The 6,907-nt window shown below is 30.0% G+C and overlaps 1 long non-coding RNA gene across 1 annotated transcript; it reads left to right on the top strand.

Annotated features, from left to right (window-relative positions):
- The first annotated feature begins 801 nt into the window (after positions 1 to 801).
- LOC146992878 (uncharacterized) lies at positions 802 to 5,490 on the top strand. The gene is made up of 3 exons (XR_015039003.1): positions 802 to 888; positions 4,235 to 4,326; positions 5,200 to 5,490. It is a non-coding gene; the product is annotated as an uncharacterized LOC146992878 (long non-coding RNA).
- The last annotated feature ends 1,417 nt before the right edge of the window (positions 5,491 to 6,907 follow it).

Raw genomic sequence — 6,907 nt, 5'->3', positions numbered from 1 at the left:
CACTTAAACCATAAAAACATTCAACAGCAATATCGCAAAATAATTTTAAAATGAACATATCTTTAGAATTTCCAATACAGAGTCTCTCGAGCTGGATATATATATATATATATATATATATATATATATATATATTTTACTCGTACAGTATTGCTATTGCTCGCTTTGAAATCGTTTACTTTGTTAATCAAAAATTCGTTGACGTATTACAAAATATTAAATAATAAAGCAAATAATAAAACCAATTTCAAATTCAAATTAGGGCTTCCACATGCCCATATTCTATGGAAGATTACCTTATTCAAATTTTGTTGGCTCTAGGTACCGTTGTTTTATTACAATGCGAGAAACATACATACATTCCTGCAGATTCTTCATTATTTAATTTCTTTAAACATAATGTTTGGTGGCAGCAATTTGAAATGAAACATATCGGGAATCGATGCAAACTGCCAAAACGAAATTAACAGTCCTTCTGGGAGAATTGCCCCTTTGGACTTAAAAAAAAAAAAAAAAAAAAAAAAAAAAAAAAAAACTCAGCTATTTAAAAAAAAAAAATAGTAAGTTTTGATTTTCTGATGACAAAATGAAAACTATTGTATTATTAAATATTCCAGGTAATTCATGCAGATAACTATTTAATGAGAATTCATTTTCAGTCAAAGACCAAGCGTAAAATTTTAGTACCTTGTCCATTCTACATAGGTTCTATATTCCTAATACTTGTGCCACAGCAAATTGTCAAATTTATCTGCCCCTTATCTTTTTTTTAAACTGTAGCACAATAAAATACTTTTTTTTTTTCAGGAAGGATTACATGATAGTTCAAAATTATCAGATTTTTATAACTGCAAGAAATTCCCGAAGATGCTGTTAATGTCCTAAAAGGTAATTTTATTTTCTACTCTGTTTTAAATTAAAAACTATACCTAGTCCGGATTTTTGAAAATTCCAGATATTCAGTTGACTTTATATGCTATATACATGTATTTATTTTATGCTAAATATGTATTTACTGACAAATATACGTATATGCCAATATATAATATGTACACCAAATGTTTATTTCTTTTAATGCAAATAAGAAAATTTTAAAAAAAGTATTTATTTTTAAAAAATGTAAGGCATGTTTTTTTCAAACTTAGTTAAATAGTAAAATTCGTACATGTCTAAACATTTTTATTTCAACTGAAACCAAACGACTTTTTTATATGTAAGCCATAAAACCTAAATGTTTGATGCATTTTTATTTTATAATATGAAAATTAAGCAATATTGCCTTATATTTGTGGCAGCGCCTATCATATTTAAAAAATTAACTTATTTTATTAACAGATAATAAAATGCACAATTAAAAAACAGCTTCCCCTCCCTTCTATTGCGGGAGAAAACCTAATTCGACGGGTTATTTTTATTTATTTATTTCCCCCCTAAGAAAACTTGTCAGGCATACTTTCAAAATTGTCGAAATATATACTAATTTAAACATGATAATTCTAAAATGATTCATAGATTAATTCATATACATCAACTCAATAGTTAGAAAGTTAAACTAATGACATTTACTTATTACTTTTCAAGATTATTGCCTTTTCATTTCAATTAGTTATTATATCTTCTCCTAGTGATATTAAAATGAGTGAGAGGATCTGATGAAGTAATGTTCAAAATAATATAATTGCTTACATTAGCAAAAGCTGTTGTTGTATCAAACAAGTCTTATAAACCTTTTCTTATGCACAGTCCTTTAAAGTAGGAAAGAAATGTAAGTAACCTGATTTTAATAAACTCATATGAATTCATTTTCTGGTTTAGATAGGATTTAAAGACCCAGGTAACACAGCTTGTTTACATTTTCAATAACTAAGTTATGTGAACACTGTTAGAGGTGTAGCCAGAGTTCTTGCTGCCTCGCTCAGTGCACAATAAAAAGTCTATAAAATGTCAAAATGATATATATAAAAACAAAATATCTGGGTTTATTTTTGAAATAAAACATTAATTCTAATACCGTAAAGTACTATTTTGTTTGTTTTCCTTACACACAAAATCATTAATAGTATTCTAAAAGTTTGATTTACTACTCTATCAGCTGATTTGTAGACAGTATGGTACAATTTCTCAGTCTTTAGGTGTTTTTTTAATCCATTTGTACTTTGCAAAATTCTTCTCGCAACAGTCATGAAAAAAATTTACAGATGTATATCAGTATTTGGAACTGCATTCTGAAATGCAGAAGTTCAAAGTTACCATCCTTCCACCTGCCTTCGAAAACACTACCGCAAAGAATCCAGTAAATGTAAACTCTGCAAAAGCACAAAGCTGGTAGAATTCTCTTGCGGCCTCCTCGCTTTCTTTCGCTGCTGTTCAAAATTTATTTGCATGTGTCATTTTTTTTCAATTTATTATTATTTTGTCTGATTTCCGTGCTATGTTTTCTAAAAGTGATTTTAAAGTGTTTACAAAGAAAATTTACAAAACTGCATACTCGAGTACTTGTCTCGGCATGAAATTAAGCATAATGGTTGAGATACAGTCAAGGAAATATTAAATTGCGTTTAAAGAATGTTTCCTTCTAAGATAATATGTTGCCGAAAATTTTCTTAACGGAACAGTTTTTGTGACAATTTTGAGAAAATGGGGGAAGGCCAAATTGATTTCAGTAACTAATATTTACTTTATGTAAATTTTACTTACGTATGCTTAATATTATATTTCTTGCTGCTCATTCAGAGTCGTAGCTAGGGTTTTCAGCGCCCAGGGACAACTGAAGATTTCGCGCCCCCTACTGCTTGCCAAGGATGGAAAACATTTAATTCTAAAATGCCGTAACATCAGTTTGGCGCACCTTGGATCCTGCGCCCGGGGACAGATGCCCCTTGCCCCCCTCTAGCTACGCCCCTGCGCTCATTTTAATTTATATGCCCTAAATACCATGTTTAACAGGTTGTTTACTTACAAATGCTTAATATCATGCTTTTTCTCCGAACATTAATGCACATTCCCTAAATATTACCCACCAGCGGCAAAGTCGATGAGCACTGGTAGTTCGGTCCAGAGTTTGAATCGCATGAAGGAGCTGGCTGCATGGACTTTTTTGTGGTTCTCTCCATGTGTAACGTGTATACGAACCAGTTTGCCTTACAAAGACCTCCACGGAAGCATTCTTCCCATTAGGCAGATTTTTGATGGCATGTCAGCAACTAAAGGACAAATAAAGGCTTTGAAAAGCTGTCAGAATTTTATCGAACCTGTCGAAATTATGCTTGGCAGTAGATTGGATCAAGCTCTGAATACAAAAACAGGTCAATTTGAAACCAAAATTGTAAAAGAAACATTTCAGTATGTTTCAGTCATAAAAACAATTGAAATGGTTTTGTCTAATAGCCATGTAAGAAATTATATCGAAACTGAAACAATTTCTAATGATAGACATTTAAAAAACAATTTTCATCTTTTTATGTCTCAAGAATTTTAAAATATGTGGAAACAAAACGCTCTGATCTTCTGGTACCAAGTATTGCTGATTTCAGTGGTAAAAATCTTTAAAAATTTAACTAGGATTATAAATGATAGAATTTAATTAGGATTATAAATGATAGAATTTAATTAGGATTATAAATGATAGAATACTTTAAAACTTTTCTTTGTTTACTTTTTAATTACCTAGAGTAAAGTAATTTTGCATCTATTACTCACATTGGTCTTTATTCTTAAATGGCTTATAGTTTTCTTCTTCTGGCTCGTAAAGGTAAGCTGTAAATGCATGTGCCTCTAGTGCCAAAAGCCTTTTTAATGATATTTTTGTAATCATTATGTAATAAACGTGTGTATTTATATATATATATAGATAGATGACCTAAAAGCATTAGTTTTGCTCACAGAACTTTTGCTCAGCTAAAATTATTGGAAAGAAAGAGGGGAAAAGGTTTTATTCATTATTAATGAGTAAATATTTGGCATAAGTCTATGCATAAAAAATAATTTTATATGCTTAGCTATAAAATTCTTTTCATAGGATAATATTTTTAGTTTGCAGTGTATGTATATGTAAATAAGCTATTGATACTATATGTAAGTGAGCTGAGCTGCATATCCTTTGAAATTTGCTACATATTCTATCTTGAAAGGTTCATGTGTGATATTTATATAGTTTCAATTAATTATTACATTTCACATGCAATTTTTATCCAGTATATGTCTTTTATATATACTTTTATTTTTATTTTTGTAGGGTAAAGGCAAAGCAAGTATTTTAGCATCAGGCTGTTATTTGAAAAAAAAAAAAAAAAAATCCATATTCTGCACTTCTAATATTTGCTAAATGTAAGTATTGAGGAATTTTGATATGCTTTGCACTAACTTTCATTTTAAGAGGGCAGATTATATTAAAATGAGCCATTTTACAACAGTGAATGTATTTGGCCTCATGTGGCTAAAATTCATCTTCTCAGGCTGCTTTCGACTATTGTACCCACAGATGATGCATGGTCATTTAGCTAATTTCTGTAGAATTGGAATTGCATTGATTTGAATGTCACCTACATACTAGCAAATATTTCGAGAGAATAAGATGGTTTGTAATATGTGTGATGCCTTTATATGATCTAAATCTAAAGCATGACACTAATCATATGTATGCATGTATATACAGTGAACATAGATTTTTTTTTTTTTAAAACTTGTAAAGTGATGGAAAAATTGCTTCAAGGTGAAATTCAAAAGATACACTTCCAGCCAGACTATAGCGATCATGAAATCAAGAACAAACATCTTTACAATAACAATAGTTTATTATGAACAACAATAGTTTATTATGAAGGGATAATACTTGTTTTCATAAGGAAAAGACAGACTAATTCTCCATATAGTTTGTTCTTTTTACATTTTTATGTACATTATTTATTACATTTTTCATTAAGAAGCAACGCACAAATAGACTATCCTATTCTATATTTGCATCAATATAATATTTACATATTCCTATATGTATTTATACTGCATTTTTACAGAAACTAAAAGCAAAAGACCTCTATGTGAATAAAATTACTAGGAATTACTTATTTTTGAAAGAAGAAAAAATTTTCTCTCGATATTTTTTAATTGGAAAGATAAACTTTCTAGTATGGCTCATTGGTATTTGACTTGTCCTAATAGATAGGTAATGGATGTATTCTTAATAAAGAAATTTATTTTCAGGGAATAGAAGACATGGAATCTCTTGGACCAGCTCAGAATAAACAGCTCATTATAGTGTGTATTACAAGTTCATTCTATATTAAAGCAGTAAATCACTTAATAGCATGCCCAAATCATGCCATGAAGGCATTTGACATTCTATTTAAAACTAATTTTGTATTTAGCGTTCAATATGCACATACATCAACAAATTTTTATAATTTTGTGGCAAGCCTTTTGTATAATGTCAGCACTCCTAGAGCTTGTGTGGACTCTTTAAATACATGTTTGAGTGTGAATTTATTGCATTTTGTACATGCATTACATTTCATGTTGTTAATGTCATTTTATTGTCATATTTTAGTGTCATATTTTCCATTTTTATATATGTACATATATTTCTTAATAAAGAGTTTTTCATGCATTGCTTGTTTTCACTTATATTTAAAATACTTCGTTCATTGAAATTATTATAATTCTGCAGTTATGGTAATGATTCCTATTCGGATTTAATCAATAAATGAAATACATAATTTTCAGCTAAAAATGAATTTTTAGCTTACACATGTGAGCTATAATCCATATTACTTCACTTTAAAATTTACTTTATTTTTCCCAAATGAGACTTGGAATTAGCATATATAAAAATAAGTTATAGTCTAAAAGTATATGTGTGGTGTTACGGGCGTGATCGCCAAAAGTGTCGATACTAAGAATATCAAGTACAAATTAATTTTGCGTAAATACTTAAACTAAAATTTGGTGTTTAGTACATTGCATAATCATTACTAAATAGATTAACAAGACTTACCCACTGATGCATGCATGAGCCGAATATTTTCTTTTTCCAATCTCATATTTATTTTTTCGCACATACTTTCTGGATTAAATAAGACACATTTATCACACACATATAAATACTAAAATATCATAACTTAGATACACGCAATGCGATAACTCAAATGGAATGTCCGTGGAGTGCCGAAGCGTGACTATTCGCGCAATCCTGTCCCATCGAATAATTTTGCGGTTGAAACGTGGTCATATTTATCTTCGTATTATCGCGCTGTCTGGTTACACACTTATAAGCTCTTCTTTTTTTTCTTTTTACATTCATATTATTTTTACACACGTAACATCACGTGGTGACACATTGCTGGTCAAGCACATCTTGAAGTCGAACAGTTACTTATATTCTGCTTGCGCGTTTATTTTATGTTAATCACGTCAGCCGGACTTAGTGAGTCTCAAATCAAACACTCTACTTTAAGTACTGGATTTCTTCATTCTGCTTCTTTCTCTGCAAAACTAGACAGGAACAAAATTGCGACTGCTGAGTGTGGAAGGCCCACACACTCGTTAACACGACGTCAGGCAGCAAGAGGGGAAAAAGGAAAAAGAGAGAGACAAACCAGTCCTTCCAGTTTTTATACCTTTCGACGCACGTGCTCGCGCGTGATAACGATACAAGAATCGATGTAGCCACAATGTTCTCACAATATGTAAGCATTTATTCACCTGTAATGATTAATGTATAGGAATTTGTATGCATATAACTTCTCAAAAATAGAAAGCGTAACAAGCTAACTGAAGATTTTAGACTTTATTCATAATTTGGGGTAATAATTAATTTTAAGCTCTTCATAATTATGTAATAAGAAATAGAAACATTTCTTTTGCAATATTTTGTGCAATATATGAAGCTAAAAACAATAGCATGAGAGTATTT

Source organism: Stegodyphus dumicola, chromosome X2 (assembly GCF_044657685.1).
Source record: "Stegodyphus dumicola isolate Sdum_Otavi_A_Nest chromosome X2, ASM4465768v1".
Lineage (NCBI taxonomy): Eukaryota > Metazoa > Arthropoda > Arachnida > Araneae > Eresidae > Stegodyphus > Stegodyphus dumicola.
This window is presented reverse-complemented; position numbering and strand designations above follow the sequence as displayed.